General features: G+C 47.0%; 1 protein-coding gene across 1 annotated transcript in view; it reads right to left on the minus strand.

The window, feature by feature from the left end:
* Window positions 1-4,552, minus strand: part of TEAD1 (TEA domain transcription factor 1) — a 151,545-nt gene extending 146,993 nt beyond the window's left edge. The window contains exon 1 of the mRNA XM_084208615.1: window positions 4,484-4,552. The gene's annotated coding sequence lies outside the window, so the exon portion shown is untranslated. The remainder of the gene's footprint in view (window positions 1-4,483) is intronic.
* Between the last annotated feature and the right edge of the window lie 21,528 nt (window positions 4,553-26,080).

Genomic DNA, 26,080 nt, shown 5'->3' on the forward strand with positions numbered 1-26,080 from the left:
GACTGCAGTGGGATCACATAAACGAGAGGTTGGTTGTGTTAAACTGGAAAACACTTAGCAGAATTTTATGTGACAGATCTGAGGGGCAGATTTGAAGTTGCTGCCTCAAAGGACTTAAGTCAGCAACTTTTCACTCTCTTCTGTTTTGGAAATGAGCAATCATTAAAACCAAACACAAAATTATTCCAGGAAATATTATTCCATCCTTGTTCCACTTGCAAAAGTCAAAAGGAGTTTTGTCCAAGAACGGAGAGCAAGACATGGTCATGAAGTGGGAATTTATTGCAGAGATTTTTTTCCTAAGACCGTGTCTTCAGCACAGCTTAGAGTCAGCTGGCTGTACAATTAATAATGCCATTCATCTGTTCGTATATCATGCAATTTGAATTATACAGCACCTGCACAAACTGCCACAAAACTCCTAACAGCCCTCGCTTGCAAGGAGATGATCCACCTCCTGAAAGTTCTACAATTTAGTTGAGATTCAAGTAACTCTTTAACAGTGAAGGACTGCAGCTTGGGAATATAAAACATCCCTGCTCGCGGCAAGCATTCATGGCAAAGCGCAACAGAAATCAAACCTCAGGTCCCGGGAAAAAGGATGATTTCTCTCATGGAAAGGAAGGTCCCTCTGACGAGCTGGGGGCTCCAAAATCATTTTTAAAGAGCCCAATTTGCACCCTCGTTACAGCCAATGGAATCCAGCAACAGGCCGTATGAAGTTGATGGAATTATCCTGAATTTAGACCAGATTTCTAAGAAGTCAGCCCTGGCCTCATATTTGCACAGGCTGTGAATAAGAGCCCAAATGGAATGAATGATCAGCTGTTAATAGAAATTTGCCTTCCAGTCTTAGGCCGATTACAAGCTAAGCAGAACATAAGCCCCGAGCAGAAATTTGAAAAAGTATGTGTGTCAAATCAATATTCTTTAAATCAAAGATGTCCTTCTTTAGGCATCAAACATCTCACTAACCACGGACACAAAGCATAGGCTGTAAATATCTTAGTATTTGATCCAGCAAATGTTTATTCCTATGAGTCATCCTGGTCACTTTAACCTGAGCAAGGACTGGATCCAGCCAATACTTTCTTCTTAAATAAATGGAATCACTACAGAAAGACAGCTTTTCAACCATCTCCAGGGGGGTACAGGGTTAACATTATTGACATGAAGAAATACCAGCTAGCATGAGTGATGTGCACACACACACACACACACACACATATATATACATATATGTATATGTATGGTGGGTACCCAGTAAGAAACCGAGTGCCCATACAGGTTTGAAGGTAACCTTCTCCCAGACACACACATCCAGAACTGTGCTGTAAATCTCCATGTTTTGGGAACAGTCTTAGGCACCTCCTAATAAAATGAGATTACTTCTGGTAAAATTCTTCCAGCAGTGTAACCATCCTACTTTGCAGACTGAAAACTGACAGCTGCATCATAATACACAACTCATGTTTTTACCTTTCGCCTTTTTGTACAAAAAGATGAAAGATGACAGTATTTCTCTAGAGCTCCCAAAGTTTTTATTCCTGTATTGCCGGTACCGTACCTTGAAAGTTTGCTTACGACATTATCACAAAGGCAGCTTAAACAGAAAGAAGGAAGAAATGGGTTTTTTTCCTCAGCATGTGACTCAACTGAACTTAACTTTTTCAGGCATGGGCAAACAAAGCCCAGAAACCACTTTAACAATATCCAAAACCACTGCAGCATCCACCAGCAGCAACAACAACAAAGCCCACTGGTTCCAAGTGACACCAAACACTCTACACACATCCCCACACGCTATCATTGCTCAGCTGGGCACTCACAGCCGGGGCTACTTCGTAATTAAGTTTCTGCTGCTCTTTCCTGGCTGTTTAATTAAAACTCCTTTAAGCGCGCTCTGTCTTTACTAAGACTCCTGTCAAATCTACATTTTTCCTTGGCTTCAGTGCCCCCCACTCAGCAGCGACTAAGAAACTGTGGAGAATATAAAACCACCATCTGAACCTCAAGAGCTGCTGTTCCACTCTCCTGGCTGAAAAGGCCAATAATATTTCCTTCACCAAAGCAGGGCAAGCTGGATGGATGCTCAAAACACACCGACCGTGTTCAGCGATAAAGAACTTCCCAAAGGTATTTCTAGATTGCCAAGAAGAAATATTGAAAGAAATCCTCTGCATCCAAAATTTCTGCTTGGTCAGCTGATAAAAACCCGGAGCAAAAAAAAAAAATGCAGAATTATCCCTACTGGTATAGGGAACACTATGACCTAATTAAACACAAGTGCAGTGTGGAAAGATGTGTTTTCCCACAAAAGTGAAAAAATAAATGTTTACCCTTTGTGAAAATCATTTCAAAAAGTGAATTTTAAAAACTTGTAACTTCAGAACGTGATCCAAATAGAAAATCTTTTGTGTTTCAAGAACATCTACTGTATTACTTCGTGTGTTTCCGTTTCCAAATAAAGTGTGTGTGTGTGTTTATGTGTGTATATAAAAATACAAATGTTCACATACAAACATGCAAGTTTCCCTCCCACCCCTAGAAGTAATTTAATATCCAGGTCTGTGTCATTTTTAACAGCACCATCTTACCATCAGTACAATCTAATATTCTGCAATGGTATTCCCCAACTATTTATAGAGGTAGAATACATTATACATTAGACACACATTCCCAATCTAGGGTTGTAAGAAGAACCCTACATAATTTTAAATTAAGTCCTAATGTAATTATAATCATTTTTGTTTTCATATTCAATTGCAGGTAGCACATAGTTATTTACATGAATTTTCCTGTTAGAGGCATTCCCACAGAGATTTCCATATTAGATGTGCTGCAGAATAACTGAGCATGCAGCCAGGCATGTTATCCACACAGCTCCCAACTCAGCCCTCACCCAGCTCTGTAAAACCGCTACCCTGCAAGATTGCACTTCCAAACTTTATTTATCAGCACGAAGAGAAAGCAAATATGCCCCTGCTAAGACAGGAATACAGCTGCATATGTACTTTTTCTCCCTGAGGCTCTGCCATTTCGGCTTATATTTCTTATATACGCTATTTTAAGTCAGAAAACACCAGCACAGTCTGATGTTTCTTGCCCTTTCTTGCCGAGAAAGGAGCAGTTAAAAAAAATCCTGGGAGCCATTTACATTCAGAGAGCACAGGGCAGAGCTGCTCCCTAACTTTCCAGCACTTCTGGAGGTCACTTTTCATTTCTTCGTATCAAAGCAGGCACTTGTTACTAATAAGTTAACAACTCTCCTGAGAAACGTGGGTGGCTGGTATTTCATTGTTTCATAAATATTTTTATACTGGTAACACCGTTCAACTTAAAACAGATTTCGAGAGGAGAAAAATCACGACTACGACCGTGCTCAACAGAGGCAGGAGCGCGAACTTTTCGGCTTGGAGAAAACAGAGATATTTCCCCCCTCGTCTCGCTTTATTTCGCCTGGCTGTTTTTGTTTGGTTGTGCGGAGGGGGCCGCTTTGTTTTAATTTGGGTACAAAAGGCGCACTGTATAAGTTTTCCCTCCCCCTTGGAAGTGTACTTCCTTTGAAAGCGCTCCTCTGCGAACAAAGGCTGCCACCGGCCCTCCGCACCAGCGCCGGGGACAGCTGTGCGATGGAGCTCTTCAAAACCTCGCCGAGAAATGAAAAAAAAAACAAAAAAACCCCAAAAAAACCACCAAAAAACCTTGCGGCTCCTACCGAAAGGAAGTTTTCCAGGGACAATCTCCTCGGTGTTGCTGTAACTGCGACTTTGTCTTTTTTGGATACAATGTTTCTGCTGACTCCCGAAAATTTTCCACTTGAATGTGCAATTAACCAGCAGCGGCGGCGGCAGCAGCAGCAGCGGCAGCAGCTCTGGAGAAGGAGAAGCAGCAGCGAAAAAGGACATTCCTTCTTTCATCTTTTAGAGGAAAACAAGCGAGGGGAGGGAGGCAGGAGCGGGGGCAGCGCGGCGAGCGGAGCTCCGCGCCAGGCCGGGCGGCCCGGGGATGGCTGCTGAGCGCTGCGAGCTCCGCGCCCAGCCCGGGGCTGCTCCCGGCTTGCGTGCTTCCCCGCGGGGGAAAAAAAAAAACAACGACCAACAAAATATGTGAAAAATGCCAAGGATCGGTGCGCGCGTGTGCGAGGGGGAGAGCCCGTGTGCGTGTGTGAGAGAGAGAGAGTGAGAGAGCGAGTGCGAGCGGCGTGCGAGCGCGCCCGGTGCCGGGCGGTGACTCAGGCCGGGGAGAGCGAGCGGGGGAGCGCAGCGGAGCGGGGCGGGCGGCAGCGCCTGTTGCAGCTCCGGCCGCGGCCCCGCAGCGCCACAACTCCGCGGCGAGCAACTTCTGCCCCCGCCGCGGCCCCCGGCCCGCCCGCCCCGGCACCTGCGGGGGCGCCGGCCCCCCCCGGGCCGCCCCGGCCGGCCGGGCCCCCCGCCCCGCCGCACAAAGCGCCGGCGGCGTGCGCGCCCGCGGCCCCGCTTACCTCCGCGCCGCGGCCCCCTCCGCGCACCGCCAGCGCGCCGCGCTCCGACGGCAAAACTTCGCCCGCCGCCCCCGGGCCGCCCCGGCTATTTATGGCCCCGCGCCTATTTTTAATCCGCCGCCCGGCTATTTATACCGCGGCCGTAGGTTGCCGCGGGCCGGCGGACGGAGCCCTCGGAGGATGAGTTGCTGCCCGGCCGGCGGCGGGGCGGGCCGGGCTCCCGGCCGGGCTGCGCGGCGCCAGCGATGCGAGGAATGCGCGGAATGAGGGGAGGAATGAAATGAACGCGGGAGCGGGGCGGCCGCGGGGCGGAGCGCGGCCCGCCGCCCCCTGCGGCCGCGGGCGGGCGGGCGGGGCCGCGGGCGGGGCCTCCGCGCCGCGCTGACCTCATAGGGGAGCCCGCGGGAGGGGGCCCGGCGGGGGCACCGCCGCTGCACCGCCGCACCGGGCCCGGGGCACCGCCGGGCCGTGCCCGCCCGCGGCGGAGCGCCCGCCGGGCCCGCGACGCGGCGGACGGTGCCGTGAAACGGAGTTCCGAAGGATGCGCGGGATCGGGGTCTGCCCTGGGCTCCGGCCGGGGAGGCTCCCCGGGGAGCTCGGGGTACACACGCTCGCGTCCAACCCCCGGGTGCCCCGCCGAGCCCCGTGCAAACCCTAAGAAACGCGGGTCCGTGTCCAAAAGGCCCAACGGAGCCCCACAGATGTCTTCTCATCACACCCCAAATTGACATGGACGTGGCACGGCCCGGGGGTCCAGTCTTCACCCTCGGTCCAGTTGCTGACCTTTGTCACAAAACTGTCCCCAGATGCAGATTTCACAATGGCAGTTTTGCAGCACTCCAAATGAGTGAGCCTGAGCGCCACTGGACTATCTGTGCCCTTCTTGTCTTGTGCAAGCCATCCCCCAGCAACGCTCCCCGAGCAGCATCACAGGCGCGTCTCCTTCGCTTCACAATCCGCTACCTTATGGAAATAATTGCGGGGAAGGCACAGCTGTTGTGCTTGTGACAATTCATATTTGCATAAGCAAAACGGATAGCTGGACACCTTGGTGTTTGTGAAATAAATTGCCTGCTTTGATGTGCAAACACACATTTCTGCCCACCTCTGAAAGTTTGCCCAGCGGGGCTGCCGCCTTCGGAGCGATCACAAAGATCACGTTCCAGCCTCAGAGGGACGGTGTGTCGGCACCAGCAGGCAGCACTTACGTGTTCACACCGCACCTAAGCTCACGACGTGCTGCTGGAATCCTCAATAAATGCCCTGCATGTTAATTTTTTGCAGCTTTGAGAAGGAATGCCCAGCGTGTCGTTCTGGGAATGCCAGGAAGGCGCTCGTCCCGCTGCTTTCCCAGTCCCGATCCCTGGGACAGCCATGCTGCTAACAGACATCCTTGCAGCCTGTGGCTGACCCCAGAGCCTCTTGCAAAGGAGCCACTTGAAGCTCACATTGCAGTTTACAGGGAGCTGCAGCTGTTTTTTACCTCTGCAGATCAGGCACGGAGCGTGCATGACGGGCAGGAGGGGCAGGGTCACACACATGGCACTGACTGAAACCTGCTAAAGCAGCCCTGCAGAAAGGTGTGCAACAGGTAACAACGCCAAACAAAGCCAAAGGCTGAGCAGGTCTCGGCCAAAGGACTGTGAGAATGCAATACCAAATGTATTTTAGGAGATTTTTCCCCCCCACACTGGCTGAAAAATTTCTTCCCCAAAACAGGCTACAAGAAACCCCTTCACACATGCAGAATTTCTTTTTTCTCCAACTCCTTTCCAAATAGCTCTGGCAATATTGTCTAACAAGTGTCTGAGTGCCTGCACAATTGGTAAAATTCAATCACTTTGCAGATGTCTGCACAAAAGCCATAGTCTCCTGAGTGCACTTAAAAGATTACCAACTCTTTTCCGAAGTTGGAACAGAAAAATGGGACAAAACATTGCCCCCCAACACCTGTAACACAGATTTATTTTTTTTAGTCACTAGGCTTTAAACTCCCTCTGCTACGCTCGCTGCAGAAACAGAAATGTGAAATGCCTTTAAATAAATGTGATTTTTTTCCCCATAAGGCTTGCAGAGGAAGTACCAAGAATACTGACTCTTAAATCCTGTGCACGTGCAGGGCCCAAAAGGTATCACAGCTCTCTACACGTGGAGGGAGAGCAGCAAATCTTTGGGCATTGGATAAGCAGAGTTTGGAAACTTCTCACCTATAGCAGCTCTCACAAAGGAAAGCGATGCAAATTTTGCAGGATCATGGTCTCCTTGTGGAAAGGAAAACAAAAAAGAGGATTGCTTCTGCAGCCATCCTTGTGGACGAGCACAAATCAAACCCGTACAGTTTGCTGTAGCTGCAGACAGACAGTTCACTTTTGCAATTCAGAATTCAGAAGAATCGTGGAAGAATAATTAAATTTACCTGATGCCTCCATATTTTCCTGTTAACTGCAAGCAGCAGGGAAGGCTCAGGCAATTCCCAGGTTCTGAAGTTTCCTGTCAGTGTCCTCCAGAGGAAGAAATTCTCCCTGCCTGTTAGTCCAGCCACTTCCCCGTGCCAGGGGAGACTTTGGAGGCCTGATGGATAAAGAAGGAAAGCACGTTGGTAGCACATTCATGGACAGAACTTTGATGAATTGCCTGCCCTCTGTTTATTGCTGAATGGCTTCTCCAGGCACACAGGTGCACTGAGAATGACAAAAGCTGCAGAAAACAAAGGGACATTGGGACAAGCCCAGGCAGGGGCATTTCCTGGGGACAAATGCTTATCTCAGCTAGAAATGAGACATACATTTGTGAAAATGTGGTAAGAAAGGGAAAGAATGGGATTCAAGGGACAGTCCAATGAAAGGACTTCGGGGAGAGAGACTGGGGAAAGAGAAAAGACAGAGAAAGTGAGAACAATTTTTGAAACTACAGACAGAAGACAAGAAAAATGAAAGTTTTAAAAGGGTGATAAAAATGGAGAAAGGAAAAGCTAAAAAAGAAAAGGAATTGATGGGGCAGAAAGAACAGCTGAAAGGAAATCAGCTGGGAGAGCAAGGGAAACTGTAGTTTAGGAGAAGAAAAAATAGGAAGTAGCAGAAACAGGAGACAACAGCGAGGAAAGGGAATTCGCTTCACCATGAAAGGGGTAAGGAGAGGGAAGACAGAAGAAGCAAGCAAAAGAATTCGAGAATAAAGGTCTGCAGCACCATCAAGTCCTGCCTTTGTCAGTGCAAGACTGTTTAGAGTGCAGGTCCTATTGAGTCTGGGGCAGAGGCAAGTGTGAACATGCTTGGAGATAAGGTGGAGGCTGGACTGTGCTCTGCAGGCAGGAGCCACTTCTGTCCCTGTTAATGAGAGCTCTGATAGCAGGGGGCACTGGGAGCAGGGAGCGTGACTTGCACATCTCAGCCCGGCCTCCCAAAACCAGAGGGGCTTTGAAGTCTCCAGGAGCTGAAACAGCACCCAAAGACACTGGGTGAGCAGAATTCCTTGCTTACTCTAGCAATAAGTAAACTTCCATCTGGCTAGAGAGCACTGGCTGATGAAAGCAAGGTGGACTTGGCAAATTCTAGATCCAGAGCCCATTTTGGGCTTGGAACGAACCTGAAAGCTCAACAGCATTTGGGCTCCGTGTTTTGGTTGCAAACACTGCAAGAATTTTAAAACTTTCTACTTGGGTTGCAGTTCAGATTAGGAAAAATACTAATCCCAGGAAGTGCTTAAAGCACTGCAAGATTAGAATGAATTTATAGTGTGCAAAGAATTAAATATCCAAATCAATGTGCTGCTGAACGTGCCAACAAAACAATGCTGTGGGGAGGCTGCAGTGTAATGGAACAGAGCTCTCCATATTACAAATCTAGCTGCTGAGCTTGGTCAAGCAGCAGACAGCATAAAGAATGAAAACAAATAACAATTTAATAATGAATTACAATAATTGAGTCGAGAGGAAGCCAGGACATGAAGCACGGCCTCAGAGCCCAGCGGAGTTTAAATAGCACGGAGAGTGGAAATATATAATTTCAGACAATCCTGGGTGCTTATTTCTAAAGGTGAACTGAGAGCTTTTTAAAATGACATGACCAGAGTGCAGGGCTGTGTATTTCTGCCAATGATGAAATCACTAACACCAAAATGGGGTGGCTCTAGTCCTGCTTTGGAGCAAACAGTGTGGGCACAGCAGCCCCTTCCTTCTCCTGATAGCAATAATTCCCAGCGCCACTGATTGAGACAAATTGCTGTCAAAGCCACTCGTGTGGTTGGGCTTTTAAAAATATATTTTGCACTACAAATTTCGTGGTGCTACTGCCCTTTTCTGCTGGGAGAGAAGAAAAAGGAAAGGGAAAAAAAAAATCCATTCAAATTCCCAAAGCATCTCTTTGATTATAAAAACTTCAGGTTTACGAGCATTTCTCAGCCTGCTTAACATGCAAATGGCATATTTTGTTCTCTCCCTTCACTTCAGCCTAGATTTCTAACGGTGTTCAGATGATTGATGTTAGGTGCAGGTATTTTTAATCCTCTTCAGTATCTAAGTACCTAATTTATTTTGGTTCCAAAGGGGTTTAGGTGGGAATTATTTTCTGGGAATTCTTCATGCTTACCTAGACACATGAGCAACAATAATAATAATAATAATAATAATAGTAGAAATAGCAATAAAACCAGCAGTAACAATAATAACAAAGGATACCTTAATGCTTATCTTCACCACTGAGGTACCCTTAGAGGCTTCCTTTGGCTCGTGGTTGAAATCCACATCCAAGGAATATTTCAGAGCAGTTAAAAGCACCGTCTGCTGGGAGATCTGTTGCACAAGGTGGCTCCCAAGCATCCCCTCCTAGCTCACCAGAGTGACTCCACAGGTGGCTTCTGCAGGCAGGGGCATTCTGCCCTCCCAGCACAAGGAGTGGAAGATGTTTCACTGGAGAAGGGGCCAGGCAGCTCCCCCAGGGGCAGGATGTGAGGCTGGATGTCACACCAAAGGCAGCAGACACAGACTCCCCTGGCTGATCCCTGGAAGGCCACATGCTGAGGGAGAAGTTGTTCCAGTTGTTTGGAAAGGCTACCAAAACCAGTGGGCCACAAGTGACAGTGGCTAAAGCAAAACAAACCATCCCAGACATGAAAGAATTGTTGGACACTCCTTGCCCATGCAAACCCCAGAGCATCACTGGAAGTTCTGCTAAAGTTGCCAGGGGTGCCCAATACATGATCAAGGCAGGCAGGACAGACTGCACACTGAAGGCACAACTAGAACGCTGTCATCCTTGTTTTACATGGGTTTTCCATTTCTCCACTCATGCTGCAGGTAGAATCACACATGGTAAATAAAACGTAGAGGAAGCAGAAGTGAGAAGGTCTGAGCTCTGCAGAGGTGAGAAGGGTGATGGTGCTAAGGAGGAAGAAGCCAGAGGATTTCTGTCCTCTTGTCACACTGTGCCATCTGCATCGTGACACTTGCAAAAAGCACCCGAGTTTCTCACCCTTCATCTGTTTTCTCTGTGGGTTTTCTTCTGCTCTGATAAAATACAAACCTGTTCCAGACACCTGCACAGCTCAGGGTTTGTTCAGAGCAGAGCAGGGGAGAGCACAGCACCGGTTCTCAGGCAGCACCAAAGTAGCAGGATTCAGCCTTTCCAAGGGGGAAAGAGGGAGAGGAGAGGCAAAGGAAAGGGACTCTCACAAGAATATATCCCCATTTCCTGTTAGACTTGACTTTTTGGATGTTCAAGTGAGTATAAAAGGAAATCTAGAGAGAGGCAAGGCATTCCCTGCTGCAACTAACCCTTGAAGGGCAGATTCACATGGGGTTTTTGGTGGGAAAATGACAAAGAGTGATTTGATAATGAAAGCAGCAAAGGTGACCTAAAGCTGCAGGGAAATCCTGAAGGTGTGTGGGTGTGCAGGTAGATGGGCTCACTCCGAGGGATGAGCTCCACTGAGCTCAGATTCTGGAGGGGCTGGTACAGAACCTGGGGCAGGAAATATCACCAGGTAAATCCTGACCTTTCCTCTCCCTCCCTGGGGGAAGCACAAATGCTTTGCATCTCGGCACTGGTGAGGAAGACATTCAGGAGCAGGGGTGGAAACAGAGTCAGCTGGAGATGCAGGAGCCCCTGGGGCTGGCTGGACAGCACCATCAGAACAGGATCCCCATTTCAGCATCAGATGTCTCTTCCCTCGCTGCTTTTCCTGTCCTGTTCCAGAAATGACAAACACTAAATGACAAACACTAACTTTAGTGCATTTAAAACTCAGAGCTCTGCAGCTTTGTGAGCTCCAGAGGATAGAGTGGCTGCTAGGAAGCCTGATCCTGATTGCAAACGCTCTCTTTGTCCTGGCTTTTCTGCTCCTATGCCCACGATGTGTTTCATCCCATGGAGAGCCAGCCAGGACACTCTGCCAGTTCTTCCGACTTTCTGGTCTCTGGTAGAGTTGAAGCTCCCAACCATTCCACAAAATCAGGTTCCAAAACACTCTAAATGAGAAGAACCTTTTTGTGCCTTAAGATATCCTATCCCAAACGTATTCCAGGTACAACCAAGAGTTTTACAAAGTCATCTCTCTAATTTATTCACTTCCTACGAGGTCACAGAGTCATCTAAATTCCTTGTGGGCACAGAACTGAGGTTCACTGAAAATCAGGCCCCAGCTGAGCTTTGGTGAATTTTTAAAGTAAGCAATTAAATGGCTTGTAAAAGAGAGGCATTTCCAAGCTGACATCAGTAACTCTTGGAAAGAACTGAAGCTCAGAGGAGCCGTGTTCTCAGTTGCAGCAGAGCATTCAGCAATGTGAAACCCTTTCCAAGCACGTGCAGTGGGGAGTACTTAGATTTATTAATCATAATGGCCTTACATGCACAGTTGTGGGCAGCTGAAGGCTTTGGAGTCACTTTTAGCAGCCAAAGGCAAGCAAAGAAGAAACCCTGGTAGAAGTTAGACAAAACTTGGATCCTGTAACCCCTTCCCTGGGCAGTGTCTCCTCCTCTAATCTTGTCCATACCAGCCAAGGGCAGTGGTACCTGGCTGAGCTCTGCCAGAACACCACCCCTGCCACCCTCAGCACAAAGAGGTTCTGTGTGACCCCTCTGCTCATGGGAGTCCTTCACACAAAAAATCCCCTGAATACAACCTCTACAGAAGCACTTTTCAGGGTGCTCCTGCCCAGCTCTGGGTGTCAGAGCCCTGCCTGATGCTTTGTGCTGGACAGTGCCTGGGAAGAGGCAGGAGCCCACGGTGAGACCAGCACAGGTAAATGGAGGTGCCAGCACCAGCTGGAAGGGAGATCCTTAGGAAAGCTCTTGGAGGCCTTCTGCCAGCACAAAGACCCTTGTGTGGCACAAAGGGAGGTGTGCTCCTGCTCTCACCGGGGTGGGGGTCTCTGAGCTGCCTTTCCAACTGGCTGATGGCCTCTATGCCCACAGGGAGGAAGGAGGGGGCACTGCCACCCACTCCCTTGCAGCAAGGTAGCTGAGCTTCAGTCCACTCAGCACTGAAGGAAAATCAAGTTCACTGTCCTCCTCTGCCTGAGCCCACTCCTCCAAGCCCCACGGAGGGAGCCCTGCCCAGCAGTGCTGCCCCAGGGCAGAATAGCAGGTTCTCCTTCAGAGATAATAATTGCACTTTACTGTGCTCCTGGCAGAAGAAAGCAGTGGGTTTCTCCCAGAATTTCTGTGCAAGATTGGTATTATATCCAGCAGTGACCATTGCCCCTCAAACTGGGGACTGCAGTGGGGTAGAATCTCCCCTTTCCTTGAGACCAGGAGCACGGCCACCAGTGCACCTTTCAGAGAGCTGAGGGGGCTCCATCACCTGTGTGGTCTCAGTGTAGCCTGGGACAAACTGCTGGCTTCATCTGGGCTGGACTGAGGCATTAATGTACCTGTGCATTGTACCTCCTGCTCACCCCGCTCCCTTCTGCAATGAAAGAGCTAAAGGCTGAAAAAGGGCCAGAGGCAAGGGGAAATGTGAAGGCAGCTGCAAGGAACAGAAGGCTTCACTCACTGGGCTCACATTCTCTGTCCTGTCCTGTGCTCCTTCTAACCAGGCAAAACAAGGGGCAAAATAAACCTGCACGGGACTGAGTGGTTTGGGTACCACATCAGCACAAACACCCCGCATGTGGAACTCTGCCCACACCTCCTCGCTCTGCCCTCCTTCCCCTGGGTGGCTGCTGTCTGACCTGCCTCATTAATTTGGGCCAGTAGAAAGCAGTAAGTAAAAACACTCTGTTTGAGGTGTGGGTTTGTTCTGCTGCCCAGCTTTGAAGGGTTTGTGGCTATTTACCAACATCTCAGAGATGTCAGCCCGTGGCTCAGCAAGGCGATGCCCATCAGCTGAGCTACGGCTGCTCAGCTCTGTCGGAGCTTTCCAAGGCATCCCTGTGAGTCCTGCAAACAGGGAATGAGTCTGGCAGCCAGGCTGCAGCACTGGGGAGGAACTTCTGTTTCTGCCTGATTTTTAATCTCCAAAAGCAGGAAAAGATCCATGAAAGTGTGGCAAATGGGCAACACGTGCTGTGCCCTTCCGTGGCACCACCGCCACCAGCCGATGGCTTTGTTATTGGTGAGGAGGAGAGCTGAGCTATCAAAAACCTGATTTATGTCTCTTTCCTCAGCATGTGACTCAAACCAGTTTTGCAATCAGTTACAGGTTAACTAGCCAGGGTTAGGCAGGGTGGGGCCTGCAGCAGATTGCAAAACTGGTTTATTCAATCCACGGGGTGAGAAAACATCCTTAAAAATCAGCATTCTGGAAGAGGAGCAGATACCCTGCTGTCAATTACAGCACATGGTGCCCCAAAGCACATTTTGAGGCACTGGTTGAGGCACTGCCTGCACCTCTGGGTGCCCCTGCACTGCTGCAGCTGCAGAGCTGCCCTGCCTGCAACCCTGGCAGTGCCTGGGCAGCTGGGGGATGCAGCACCCTCCACCCTGGCAGTGGCCTGCCCAGGGAGCAGCTGTGGAGCTGCCAGGAGATGCACAGGGAGGGATGCAGAGCGGTGCAAAAGGGCTGTACTGCTCTCAGCAAACCAGCCCCTGGTGCATCCTGCAGGGTGCTGCTCTTTCTGAGAGGGCAGGCAGCGAGGCAGAGGGTGAGAGCTGCAGGGTGTTGTCACCTGCACAGCCTCACGTGGATGTGGGATGTACCACAGAGCTGCTGTGCCCGACAGCTTTCCTTTGGTGTTCAGCTGAGGGAGAGGCAATACAGAAAGCGTGGGAAAAAACAATTAAATTGCATCAAAAGTCTCTTGTGTATGTGCTAAAATGTGTGACAGTTTCAGAATCTTGCACCCTCTCTTGTTATCAGGGCAGTTCTTTTTATTATTTCCAGACAATACTAATGCAGGCATTGTACAACACTCAGGGAAAAGATGAACTATATGATCTACTTTTCTTTATGCAGCCAATAACATCATTGTATTTGAGTTTTTCCAGTCTAAAGCCTTAGAAAAGTCATCATAAACCATGACCCCTGCTCTCACTTGCATTAGTGGGCCTTTTGTGCTGCTCCAGCAATGTAAAAAGGTCCTAAATTTTAAGTTAAAGATGCACTTTAGCCAATTTCCCAGATATCACAGAGTATTCTGAGTTGGAGAGGACTCACGAGGATCACTGAGTCCAACTTTTGAGCGTCACATTGTCACAGCAGTGAACATTGGTTGTGGTGAGACACCAGGACAGACTGGTGGCTCGAGGAGCTCCCTTCCCAGGAAGCTTTTGGGAAGTTAGGATGTGCGTGTGCCAGGGTGGTCTGGGAGCATTTGATCCCATTTCCTTGCAGGGCTGGACTGAGTGATTTTCTGAAACCCCTCACAGTTCTGCAGTTCTAAACATTTCTGGTTTCCTGAGAGACAATTTCTTTGTGTGTCAGTCAGTGTGGTCTGGTTTTATCCCCAGAACATTGCTCTGTATTTTTGTAAAGGCTATCAGCTTACCCACTGTAGTAGTGAAAATTAAAAACTGCATTCCTGAAATTGGCCCATACCCTAACAACATACCAAAGAAAATACACAGAAAAGGTATCACACATCATTTCATTAAGATTGTTTCTTCTGTGTTTGCTACAGTGTAAACATATTTTCACTTCTTGCTCCCCCAAACTCTCCAGCCCAGCTGAGTTGTGAGCTGTGATCCTAAGGACATCCCACATTGTGCCTTTAAAAAAATGCAATTAAAGATTCCTCCTTTCATCTACAGATCCCCCAAAACTGTTTGAAGTCCAGCTCTGTCTACATGGCAGACTGATTTTAACTCAGAAGACATCAGTTTTAAAATGAGGCAGCCACCTCTGGTTCTGGGCACAGAAGCCTCTGTTTGCTCCACAGTCACATCTGTTGGGAAGGCACCTTCACAAGGCTTCTTGGTGACCCTCCAGACACACCTGCTTGAACATCTAGAACCAAAATCAGCGTTCAGGGCACGTGTTAACCCACAGCCCTCCTGTGCCTTGCCCATGCAAGTGGCCAGTTTTAAACCAAAGCTCTTCAAGTGCCCTCATGCTGCCCCGCAGAAGAAGGATGAGAATATCCTCCCTGGAGCCCGCAGAGCCAGGGGAGCTCTCTGCCTCGGGAAGCTCTTCCCTGCCATCCCACAGAGCTGCCCTGCAGGGTAACGAGCCCTCGGTGTGCTCTGGGTTGTGATACCTCCTCAGAGCCAGTGGAGCCCAGCTCCCAGATTCCCACCAGGAAAAAGAAGCTTCAGCTTGTGTAGACATTGCTGTCAGCATTTTGTGGTGTCTTATTTGTGCTAGAGGCATCAGTCCCAAAGGAATCAGAGTAGAGCTGGCATTTCCCTGCCCTGGAAGGGAAGTGGAGCAGCCTTGGCCCGGGCTGCACTCGGGGTGACTGCAGTAATGAGGTTCTGCAGTCCATAACTTTTCACTGTGCATTTCCTCCCCGAGGAGTCACAGGCTGCTTTATTGAAATCACACACAAACAGGTCTCAGTGCACTTCTCGGCAGGAGATATTGGGGAAAAAACCTTGGATAATTGTGAAATGCTCTGGTGGAACCTGCAGAAATGTGGGCTTTATTCCTGGCTGTGGGACCTGCTGGAGGCTTGACTTCAAAGGAATCTTTTAAGCTGCTTGTGTTCCAGTTCCCACTCACCTGCTCTGTGCTGCTGTGATGCCACACGGGCTGGGCTCCTTCTGGGAGCCAGGCTGGTGTGACCTCCCTCCCTGCTCCCGGCAGAGCTGGGCAGCCCCAGCTCCAGGGACAGACCTTCCCAGCACCCTCATCCCCAAGACAAACAGGTATTTTATTGGTGTTGTGACTGCAGCTGGTTGACAGAAATCCCATAAAGCCTGAGGCTGTAAAAATAATGAAAACATTGGAGGCTACAAAGAAGTTACTTTGAGTGCCAAGAGGGACCCGTCACAAACGCCAACGCTGCTCCTGCTGCCTCCACCCACGGAGAGCCCTGGGTCCCCTTGGTCCTGACACAGCTCAGCTCTCCCCTTCCAGGGAAATCCTCTTCCTCCCCTCCAGTCAGCCTGCTCCAGCAGCTGTACAGGCAACCAAGCTCCCAGTTTTTAAAGTGCTGCTCTGCAAGCCATCACTAACTTTGATTTGCAGTTCTGTCTCATCTTGGAAAGTTCTAGCCCACCATGTGAAGGGTTATGGAAGTTAGTATTTTTCTAGGGCAATGAAATCTACCTTTCAGAAAATCCATGATGAAGATTTATGAAAAAAAGAATTAGGTAAAGTTTAGTTTATTTTAATTTTTATGGCTCCTCTGGATGGCAGGACAGCTGTATTGGCTGCACAACATATTTTTTAGAGTAAGAAATACATAGCCATCTGTTCAGCTCATAACATTGTGTTAATGGGTATCTCAAATTTCAACTCAAGAAATAAACATTTTAATAAATAACATAACAGCAAGAAACCTGGGCTAACTGATGGAGACCTAGCTGTAGTAGTAGTGCATCCATTTGAGTTACTCATTACAGAAACATTCAGGTACAAAGTACTTGGCTAAATGGGACCTTTAGCTAAAAAGCATTGAAAAGCTGCATTTCCTGGACAAAAAAAAAAAAACAACAAAAAAACCAAAAACAACCTGGCAAAAAGATTTCCAGGTTTGTGTTGACACTTGGATACATTTTAGAGAGTTGAGAGACCTTTAGTAGCCATTTACTCACCCAAGCCTCATAAACTGTTCCTGCAGTCTTGGTGGGTCAGAGATGACCCTTTAGAGAACCTCAGACCCAGCTGGATTTGGAGGTCAGGCCCCTAGCTCTAGAGAAAGAACCAAGCCCTTGCAAAACACATGAGTTAGGAGCACCATTAAATTACTGCCCAGATTGTGCAGCCCCTGTAGGACAACATCCTGCTGATGTGGTCTCAGGGCAGGCAACAGTCAGCTCTGAGCTTGCTCTGAGAGGTGAGTTAGCCCTGGTAGATGGCACTGGGAAAGCTTGCACAGGGAAGCACGAAACAACAAAGTAAAAGTGTGGCTGGGGGCTTTTTCTGCTTCAAAAGGCTCTTTTTGCTGCACAGTAAAAAGGAGCGCAAGGAGCTCTAACTCCAGGTCTTTGGTTGCCAAGATGAAGGAAATGTCACTCTCAAGCAGATGGTACTGCTGGTGCAGAAGGTCAGAGACTTGGAAATGCATTTGAACAACCCAAAACAAAAGCAAGGGAATGGGAGAGACAGTCCATTCTTATCTTTGAACGTTAAAAAGAGGGTTGAGGAAGCACAGCAGAAAATGAAAGCCAGCTCATCCTTAGATTAGCTGCAGAAAATATATTTGAGTTCCTTAATAAGAACTCCAGGGAATCATAAGCCACCAAAATAAATCCTGGTCAGATCCTTGGGCTGGTGGGTGCAGATCTCCCCTGGGTGTGGGGAGCCACAGAGCATCACCACAATGAGTGGTCTTCACAGCAGGTCTCATGCAGGGATGCATTCCACTGCCCCAGCAGGCACCTGGGGCTGGAGGGGCTGAATGCCCTGGCTGCTGCTGCTCCTGGCCCAAGCTTTCATTTTGGGACTGGGAAGAACACAGAGCAGCTGAATCTTCTTCTGCCATCCCCAGACAGCTTCCAGCCCAGCAGGCTGGTGAACTGCAGTCCTCTGTGGCTAGCACGGGTCAGATGTGATAGTGGAGAAGCTACAAGAATATGGCTTTATGATTCCATGAAGCACCTTCACAGGAACTAATTAGGGGGAAAGTTATTAACGGAGAAACCACCAAGTTATGAATGAACTGTCAGTGGCTGTGCCAAGCAGCTTGCATCAGCAATTACAGCCCTAAATGTTCTGGGTAAAAGCACACTTAATAGGACCCTTTCACAGTCTCTGTCACAGGAACAATTTAGTGGTTCCTTTGTCTGTGCCAGCCACAGAAGGGCCTGGAAGATCTGTGATCTCTGTTCAACTTCTGTGACATAAATTTGCACCCATCTTTGCCATTCATTAACCTCTTCCCTCCCCTCCCCCAACTTTTTAGCTCTTATGCCTGGGGAGAAAATGTGATTCAAACATACTTTGGAGCAGCAAGGTCTCCCTGAGTTGCAGAGAGCCTGATGAGATGCTTGTGCATATAAACTGCCCTAGTCACATTGATCTTCACTGGTCTCACAACCACAGAACCGCTAATTTTTCAGCAGTATACCAAAACTGATTGGATTTTTCACGTGGTCTTTCCCAGAGACATGGGACTCTACGCTTTGTTCCTGTGCTCTGCTGCAATCTCCCAGCAGCAGTTTCTATTTCAGTGGCTCTCCTGGAGGCAGGAACCCCTGGGATTGTGGTCCATCACTCCCACTCCCTCCATCCAGTCAGGCACTGCAGAACTCACCTGTGGCTCAGCCCCTGCTGGCACAGAGGTGACACCAGGAGCCTGCAGCAAAGTGACAGCCCTGCCTCTGGATCTCCAGGTTTGCTCAGAAATGGGTATTGCCTGCAGGAGGCAAGACCAACCAGTAAGCTGGATTTTTTTCATGCTCTCCTTATCCCCAGAACAGCTTGTCAAAATCCAAGCAGCTTTTAACAGTTGCACAGTAAAACACAAGCATCGACAAGCTCCTGCAAACACACAGCTCCAAACAGAAATAATTCCCACACAAATAGCCTGCCACAGCTCAGCAGCACACACAGAGTTTGAAAACTCTTGCAAACAGAAAGAGACGTGGCATCTGACTGGAAAGAACAACTTTCTATCTTGGTTTTAAAATGGAGTTGAAAAAAAAAATTGATCTTGCATTTTTATCTGTTCCTTAACAAGAATCACATCAAAAAAAAAAGAAATATTCACCTTAAAGTTTCCTAAGTAAGAAACTGGCTGTTGGTACAGTATTTCCTATGTGTTAGCATTCAAGCACTTCCAGATTATGATTAAAATATTATGAGCTGCTTTTATGAGAGCTGAAGTCATGTAAGGAGATTTATATGGGCTATTGCAACCTTCCTATCAACTGCGACTTTGCTTAAGGCTACTGTTTATGCTTTCAGAAAATACTGGAGATATCCAAGGTCTAAGGCACCAGAAAAAAGGAAAAGGAGACAAGCATCTGTCATGCTGCATGGAAAATGAATCCTTCTGGCAACTCCTGCCCAGCCCCAGATTAATATGGATTTACAATTAACATCATCAGTGAATCAAGCAGCGCTGTAATTGTTTTTGCAGCTATTCCAAAACTTTCTTCTGCACAGACATAACCTAATTCTAACTTAGTGAGACAGAACAGCTTGACACATTTGTTATCTAAAGACCACTTCAGCCAAAGAACATAATGAAAAAGCATGGGAACTCGACTCAGAAGCAAAGGCTCTTCTTTAATATTGGTTCTAAAAATAAAAAAGCCTCTCCCCCTTACAACTCTCATTATTTCTGATTCTTGAAGGTCTAATTTTGCCCCGAGGACTGCTTCAAAAATACATTCTCTTTGATAGGATTGCTTAATACTGCTCAGTCAAGTGGGATTAGAGCCTTCTGAGGAAAAGAACATATTTCTCATTCATTTTCTTGACTAATTAGCAAAGATTACTTTGGGAAACCTTGGCTGTAGATGCATCACTCACCTCTTCTTCCCAGTGGGGATTAGGGAGCAGTGGGCAGCAGGTCTGTGACAGCAGAGCCCCTGGAGCCAGCGCTGGGAGCAGAGGGGCAGGAGGGAGGGCTGGAAGGAGCAGCCACCGAGGCAGGATCGGTTCCATCTCCTTTCCTCTCCGGGCTGTGGCTGCACACAGCTCGTCTGCGAGGCTGAATCAGATTCCTCCAGGTTTCTTCCCTGAAACTCAGTGCATTTGCACAGACACACCAGGTAAATAAAAAGAATGGGCCTGAGTTTGTTCAGCTATGAAGGCTAAGAAGCAAACAAGGACTCTCACTTTGTGTGCTGCTGGGTTTTCGCTGTGCATTGCACCATCAATTCAGGTATTGACACCTGAAATAAATTCTGATGAGGCCAAGTCAGATAATAAATAAAATAAATTCTAAATAAATCAGATACTAAAAATAAATTCTGACAGGACAAAATCAGAGCCAGGGGTCTGAGTCTACAGTTCTCATTAAATCAAAAGCAGGATTGTTGTTGATATTTATGCTAAATAATGACTCAGACCTTAAAAATCCTTGATGTTAAGTTACATTTGTGATTTTTTATTTTATATACCTGGCTGTGTTTAGAGTTCTATAGATAAGACTAGAATAATATTATAACATTACACATGATACAAGATATAACATTAGTATATATATAATGTAGATAATGTGGATAATGTATATGATATTATATAAACAACAGATGATATATTATATATAATATAGTATATATTTTATATGTGTATAGATATGCATATAACATTATAATAACATTATACAAGAATAAGACCTGGCCATTGCACTTCATAAAGTTGATTTGCTGGAGTGTTTTTGTAATCCAGCAGGTAAAACTGTCAGGGTGTGAGGCAGAAGAACAGGCTTCAGGAAAAGAGCATGAGACAAAGCAGAAATGAGCTTGCCAGCACGAGGAGAAAGGGGTTTTTCCTGTTCCTCAGCACCACTGCCCACCAGCTGAGCTGGGACAGCACCTGCACACAGCCTCCTCAGATCTGGTAGAGCCACAGGGCTACAGAAGATCTCCTGACTTCTCTGGAAGGCTCTAGCTCCCAACTTGGCTTTCTGGTCCAACTGTGGAAACCCTGGATGTCAGACAGATGCTCAGAATTCAAAATGCAACACACATCCTGCATGAGGCAATAATCTCTTTTTTTTTTTCCTTGAGAAAGAAAAGTATTCCAGAACAAAATCCCTGTGCTTTGTGGCACATTTTCACTCTGAATTTCTGAAGAAAGAAGGATTTCTTCCTTTGCCTCAGTGTCTGGCCATTAGAAACACACTGGCAAGGGGTCTTTTCTGGGTAGAGCCATATGCACCTACCTAGGTAACAACAGCATAACATGTTGGGAATTGTCACTTCCTCATGCCCAAAGAGCATCTTTCACTTTGTGGCAGAGGTCAATAGATGCCAAAAAAAAAAAAAAAAAAACAAAACAAAACAAAAGAACCAGAAGACTCCAGGAACATCATTCTTAAAGCACTGCCAGAGCTTCCATTTAGACAAGAGCAGTTGGGGTTGGGTCTATTAGAGCAGGTGATGAAATCCATTCCTCTTCACTTGACAAAGTGGGACCTGATCACAGGATTTAACTGCTTGTTTCTCCTTCTTGAAGTTATGTCCTCAAACAATGGGCTCTGAGTTTGACAGCATTAGTGATATTGATTCTGCCTGACAGGACTTTGGGACTTTTGCAAAGACCCCTCAGCTAGAGCTGAGCAATAAAAAATCCTCTTTTTCCCTCAATGTAGCAGAATGTGATGTGTTGCCATGTCCACCCACTGCAGACATGACTTTTCAACAGCTCCAGGGACTGATGTAACACAGCTGTGACCGTGAAGCTTCTGGGAAGCACAAAAGCACCTCTGGGACTCTGCAAGCCTCCCTGACCCTTCCAGAGAGGGGGTCTAAGCCCAGATTTCTCTCCCAGGGCTAAACCCACCACGTCAGGCAGCGAGGAATCTGTGAAGAGCTCCGAGTCTGAAAGGTGGCAATGGAGCTTTTGACCTTGCCCCAGAATAAACAAAAGCCCAGTGCTTCAGTTCTGTTTGGGCACCCCATTCCTACCTGTACTGGCAGGCAGGACAGCAGCCCAGCAGATTTCATGAGACCACTGAGTCCTACTGCTTCAAGCTCCTGCTTGTCTCTGCCTTGAAGGCAGGCATCAGGGAATGCCTGACACTGGCAGTGAAGTGGGCATATCTGAAAAGTCCAGGTAGATTAGCCATGGCCTGAATGGAAACACGGTGGCAGGGTAATGAAAGGAAATCATTTTATTTCTAGAGATGCCTAAATTCAGTATGTACTTCATTTCAGAAGCTGTAAGCAGTCATAACAGAATAACTACACCAATCAAAACCTTTTCAAAATGTTTCACTGATAATAATGTAACTGTCTGCTTCCTTCCTACAAGCAGAAACAGATGTAAATAAGAATAGTTGTTAATACAAAATGAAGTTAAAACAGGAATTAATCCCCAATCTCTATATAGCAATGTACAGTTGGCTGTTAATCGTGCTGGGACAACGTTCTGGCTAGGAGGCAGTTAAACTTTTGTATTTTGAATTTGATCTTGCCTTGTCATGAAACAAATTTGACAATTCTGTAGGTGGTATCTATTAAAAAACTTCCAGTCTGCAGCACATGGTTAGCACAGGACAAATGTTCTACATTGATATGCGTGAAAGATTTTGCCTCCAAGATTTTCCTTGAATCAGAGCACTTTGGTAAGCACATGTTCTCAGTCCCCGTTGGGGAGCAGCTCCTGTGGTCAGGTGGAGCGCTCTGGGCAGCGTCACAGGAAAATGGTTCGCGTGCATCGCAACAAACTGTCACGCTTTGGGAAAGCAGCCCTGCCACGGTGTGTTCTGAGTTACAGGCGGGCCCCAAATGCTCTCCAGATGCCAAGCCACCAGTTCAGACATCCCATCTGTCCCAAAGGCTATTGCATTGCTGCAGAAATTTGGGCACATTAAAAAAAGGGGTTTTTTGGTGCCTCTCTTTCCCTCTCACCCTCCTCCGCCAACATCACTTCCTTTAGCATGTGAAGCCTCCAAATGGCTCTGGGGGCAGCTTGTGCAAAGGAGTCCCACTTTGGATGCTGTTCTGACTCACCCCAGTGAAAGAAATCGTCTTTTCTTCTCCTCACACAGGAGTGTGCACTCCCAACTTTGCAAAACAGAATCCCTGATCCACATACATGCCCAATACAACTCTCCTGAAGTGAATGAAATGACTTCAAGAACTGTTTTGGCTGTTGATTTTAATACTAAAGCAAAGTGCCTCGTGCAGGGAGAAAGTAGAAACTTAAACCTCAGTGTGTTAGACAGCCTCGGCACCACGGCTCTCTGCTTGCTTCTGAATAGGTTCATTATCCACATCCGCTACTTCTAAATCTGGATATTGCATTTGTTACACAAAAAGGAGAATTGGTCTGACTGCTCGAGCCGGGCAGTGCTGAGACAGCTGAGCTCCAGCACATGCTAACAGCCCAACTGCCCTCGCTTAAAGAGATACTCAGACCTCTAATAAAGCGTTGGTTTTTGAAGGTTTCCTCTCCTAAAGCACACGTAACTACCATGTACCATTGCCATCTAGTGGAAAGGTAAGTAAGGACACAGGTTTTCTCCACAGCTGCCCGTGATGATGATCTCAGGTTACTTTAGCTAATTTGGAAACCTCTAGGAAGTGTACTGTTGGAGTCCACACACGTCTCAGCGCCTGCCCTGCTCCCAGGGAAATCAATACCTTTCCATTTCTCTTATCTTTTGGTACAATAAGGAGAAGTGTTTGATTGCTGTTAGCAATCTACCGAGAAGGGTTTTGGTTGTTTTTTTTTTTTTTTTTTGAAACACGGGAAACTTAGCTTGTTTCCTTATCTTTGCTTAAAAGTAACATTAAACACCTTAACAGAAATGCAGCATGTTAGTGGATAGCCTGGGTCGATGAGGGTGTATTTCAGAGACAACTGCTATGACAGGGGAGGTGGTGGAACAGCAGAAATAGAAATAACACTGCAGTAATGCAGCTTCTCCTTGGCTTGCCTGAAAGAATGAAATCAACGCTGCTTTTCGCCATTCAAAGAGCATGGAAGCTTGGGGAAGGCTGGCAGATTAGGCAGCAAATTGAGGAGCTTCTATACAAAAACTCCAGTCAGGCTGGAAGACTTATTTCTTGTAGCCATTTGTTTAATGACTTTACATCTGCTGTAGCATTCAAAGAAGTCAGCAGAGCTCAAGTGTTTGACAGCTGCTCTCAAAAAACCCAGGGAGGGTGCACTACACTCATCTTCCTCACAGCCTTTCGATAAGGATGAGAAATGTTACACAGACACACTGGAAAGCCTCAAAGGCAGAATACACGGTATCTAGTTTTACTAGATCCTTATCATTTACAGTTCACCCTAAAACTCCCACACATTTGTTTCTTAATGTCCCTCATGCTCCGTTAAACCTCACTACAGCAATGTTCCCATAGGAATGTGGCCACTTGCCAGGCTCTCTCATGAACATTTCATTAATCTTCTTGGCTCTCATACAAGCTACAAAACATTATTTGTTAGTAATTTAACTGTTTTGCTCCCAAATGTGCCAGAAATGTGATCTTTGCTATGCTTTCATTCAAAAATACACAAGGATAATTATAGAGTAAATGAAAATAGGGTTTTTTACATTTAGCAAGATACTGTGCCAAGAAAGGTGAACTGATTACATCTCATTTCTGGAATGAATTCTTATGCTATCCTAGATGCCAAATCACTCTCAAATGTTAAGATCTAACTGAAACTTAGCAAAGTACATGTTTAGATACAGTTTTATTTTATTACATTGCACAAATATCTCTGACTTCTTTAAATAATTCAGATCATACCACGTAATCTACTTATTTCAGAGGATAATTTAACAGAAAAGATAATTTCTGTTTTCCAGAAGTTTGGCCTGACCCATGCCAGTGGTGTTGAGAAAAGACAATTGCTGGCTTTGCAGTAAGGAGGAAGAGTCTTGGAAAGCCTGCAAAGCTTTCAAAGCACACATGACTTGCTAAAGAGAAGGAAAGAGATTTAAAGGAGCTTCATCTTCTGCAGAGCAGGGGAATTAATTCTGGATATGCAAATACACAACTTTTATTTCATAAAATGGGAAGCTTCAGAGTGGGATCTGGGATAAAGCCATCCTCAGGTGCATATGACACTGTTATTAGGAAAGAAGGAGGTTTTATCACTCAGGTTTATGTGGGCTTAAAACCCAACAGTATCACACAGACAGAAATGCAATTCAACTTCAAGTGAGAATTGTAAACATCTTAATTTCCTAAGTTCCATTGCCTTCATTTGTGTAAACTCCCTGGGTTTTGACTTTGTTTTGTTTTGGTTTTTTTAACTAACTTATAAGAAATACAGTAAATGCCTCAAATCCCAAGCACACTTTTTAACAAGGGGACTGTTTGCTACAATGTGGATCCATGGCAGTGAATGCAAAGAAAGTGCATCAGCAATGGAGGGGTGAAGAGTCAAGAGAGAATTGAGACTACAGCCATTGAAATGGACAGGAACAGAGAATTAAAGGGATGGGGATGAACAACAGCACTTTTACGGATCTGTTTTCTCTTCTGCCTTCTCTAAGTGCACACAAGACACCAAAACGCTTGGGAGGTATCCAAGCTCAGGCTCTTTTGGGGTTTTCCCAGCACATTTTGGATTTAACATTGTTCTGCAGAGTAATGGGCAGGGACAGGGAGCCACCCTCCTCATGGTGGGCAGGCACTAAACTCCAGTCTGTGAGAGCAGACACGTCTGGGACCAGCCATGAGTGAAGCAATGCCCACTGCCTGCTTGCTGGCTCTGAATTTGGATATTTTTATTAAAACAATCCTTAGGAGAAAAAAAGAAGGTATTGCAAATTCTGGTGCAGGACGTGCTGGGTTGTGGCAAGCAGGGATTGACACAGCTCTTTCAATGCTACCTGTAAAATTAGAGCAGGAGGATGAGGGAGAGATTGTCCTGAGTGTGTCCAGACAATGTGAGAGGCTGATGATAGAAATGAGCTCTAGCAGCTGTTAGGTGCAGCCAGATGAAGAAACCATTGAGAGCCTTTTGTGTGGCCTGGAGAAAAGAAAGAGGAATGGCACGGTGTTTAGGAACAGTCTGGAGAGAATGGGGGTTTGCTGAAACCAGGGCACCATCAGTGCACGGTTTTGACTGTTTGGATGTTGGGTTCAGCAGCTGCCTTAGCCAGGGAGAAGGGACAGCTAGAAAATGAGCAAGGTGGTAAGGAACCTACAGATGGAGGGAGCTTGGGCAGCTGGGAACTTTGGAAGGGTTACAGTAGTTAGGAAAAATTTAGTACCAAGGCTCACACAAGATCTCAGGAGAGTCAGTCAATCAGGAAATAACCAGTGGCACGCAGGAAAGTACCTGTGGCTCTTAGATGGTGCTGCAGCTCCTCTAGCACGGGACTGAGAGCACTCCCCTGCAGCACTGCAAGGGTTAAAAGCAGAGCCAAGTCCATGTGGTTTCTGTCCATGTGCACCAGCCCAGGGACAAGCA

Source organism: Fringilla coelebs (assembly GCF_963513975.1).
Source record: "Fringilla coelebs genome assembly, chromosome: 6".
Taxonomy (NCBI): Eukaryota; Metazoa; Chordata; class Aves; order Passeriformes; family Fringillidae; genus Fringilla; species Fringilla coelebs.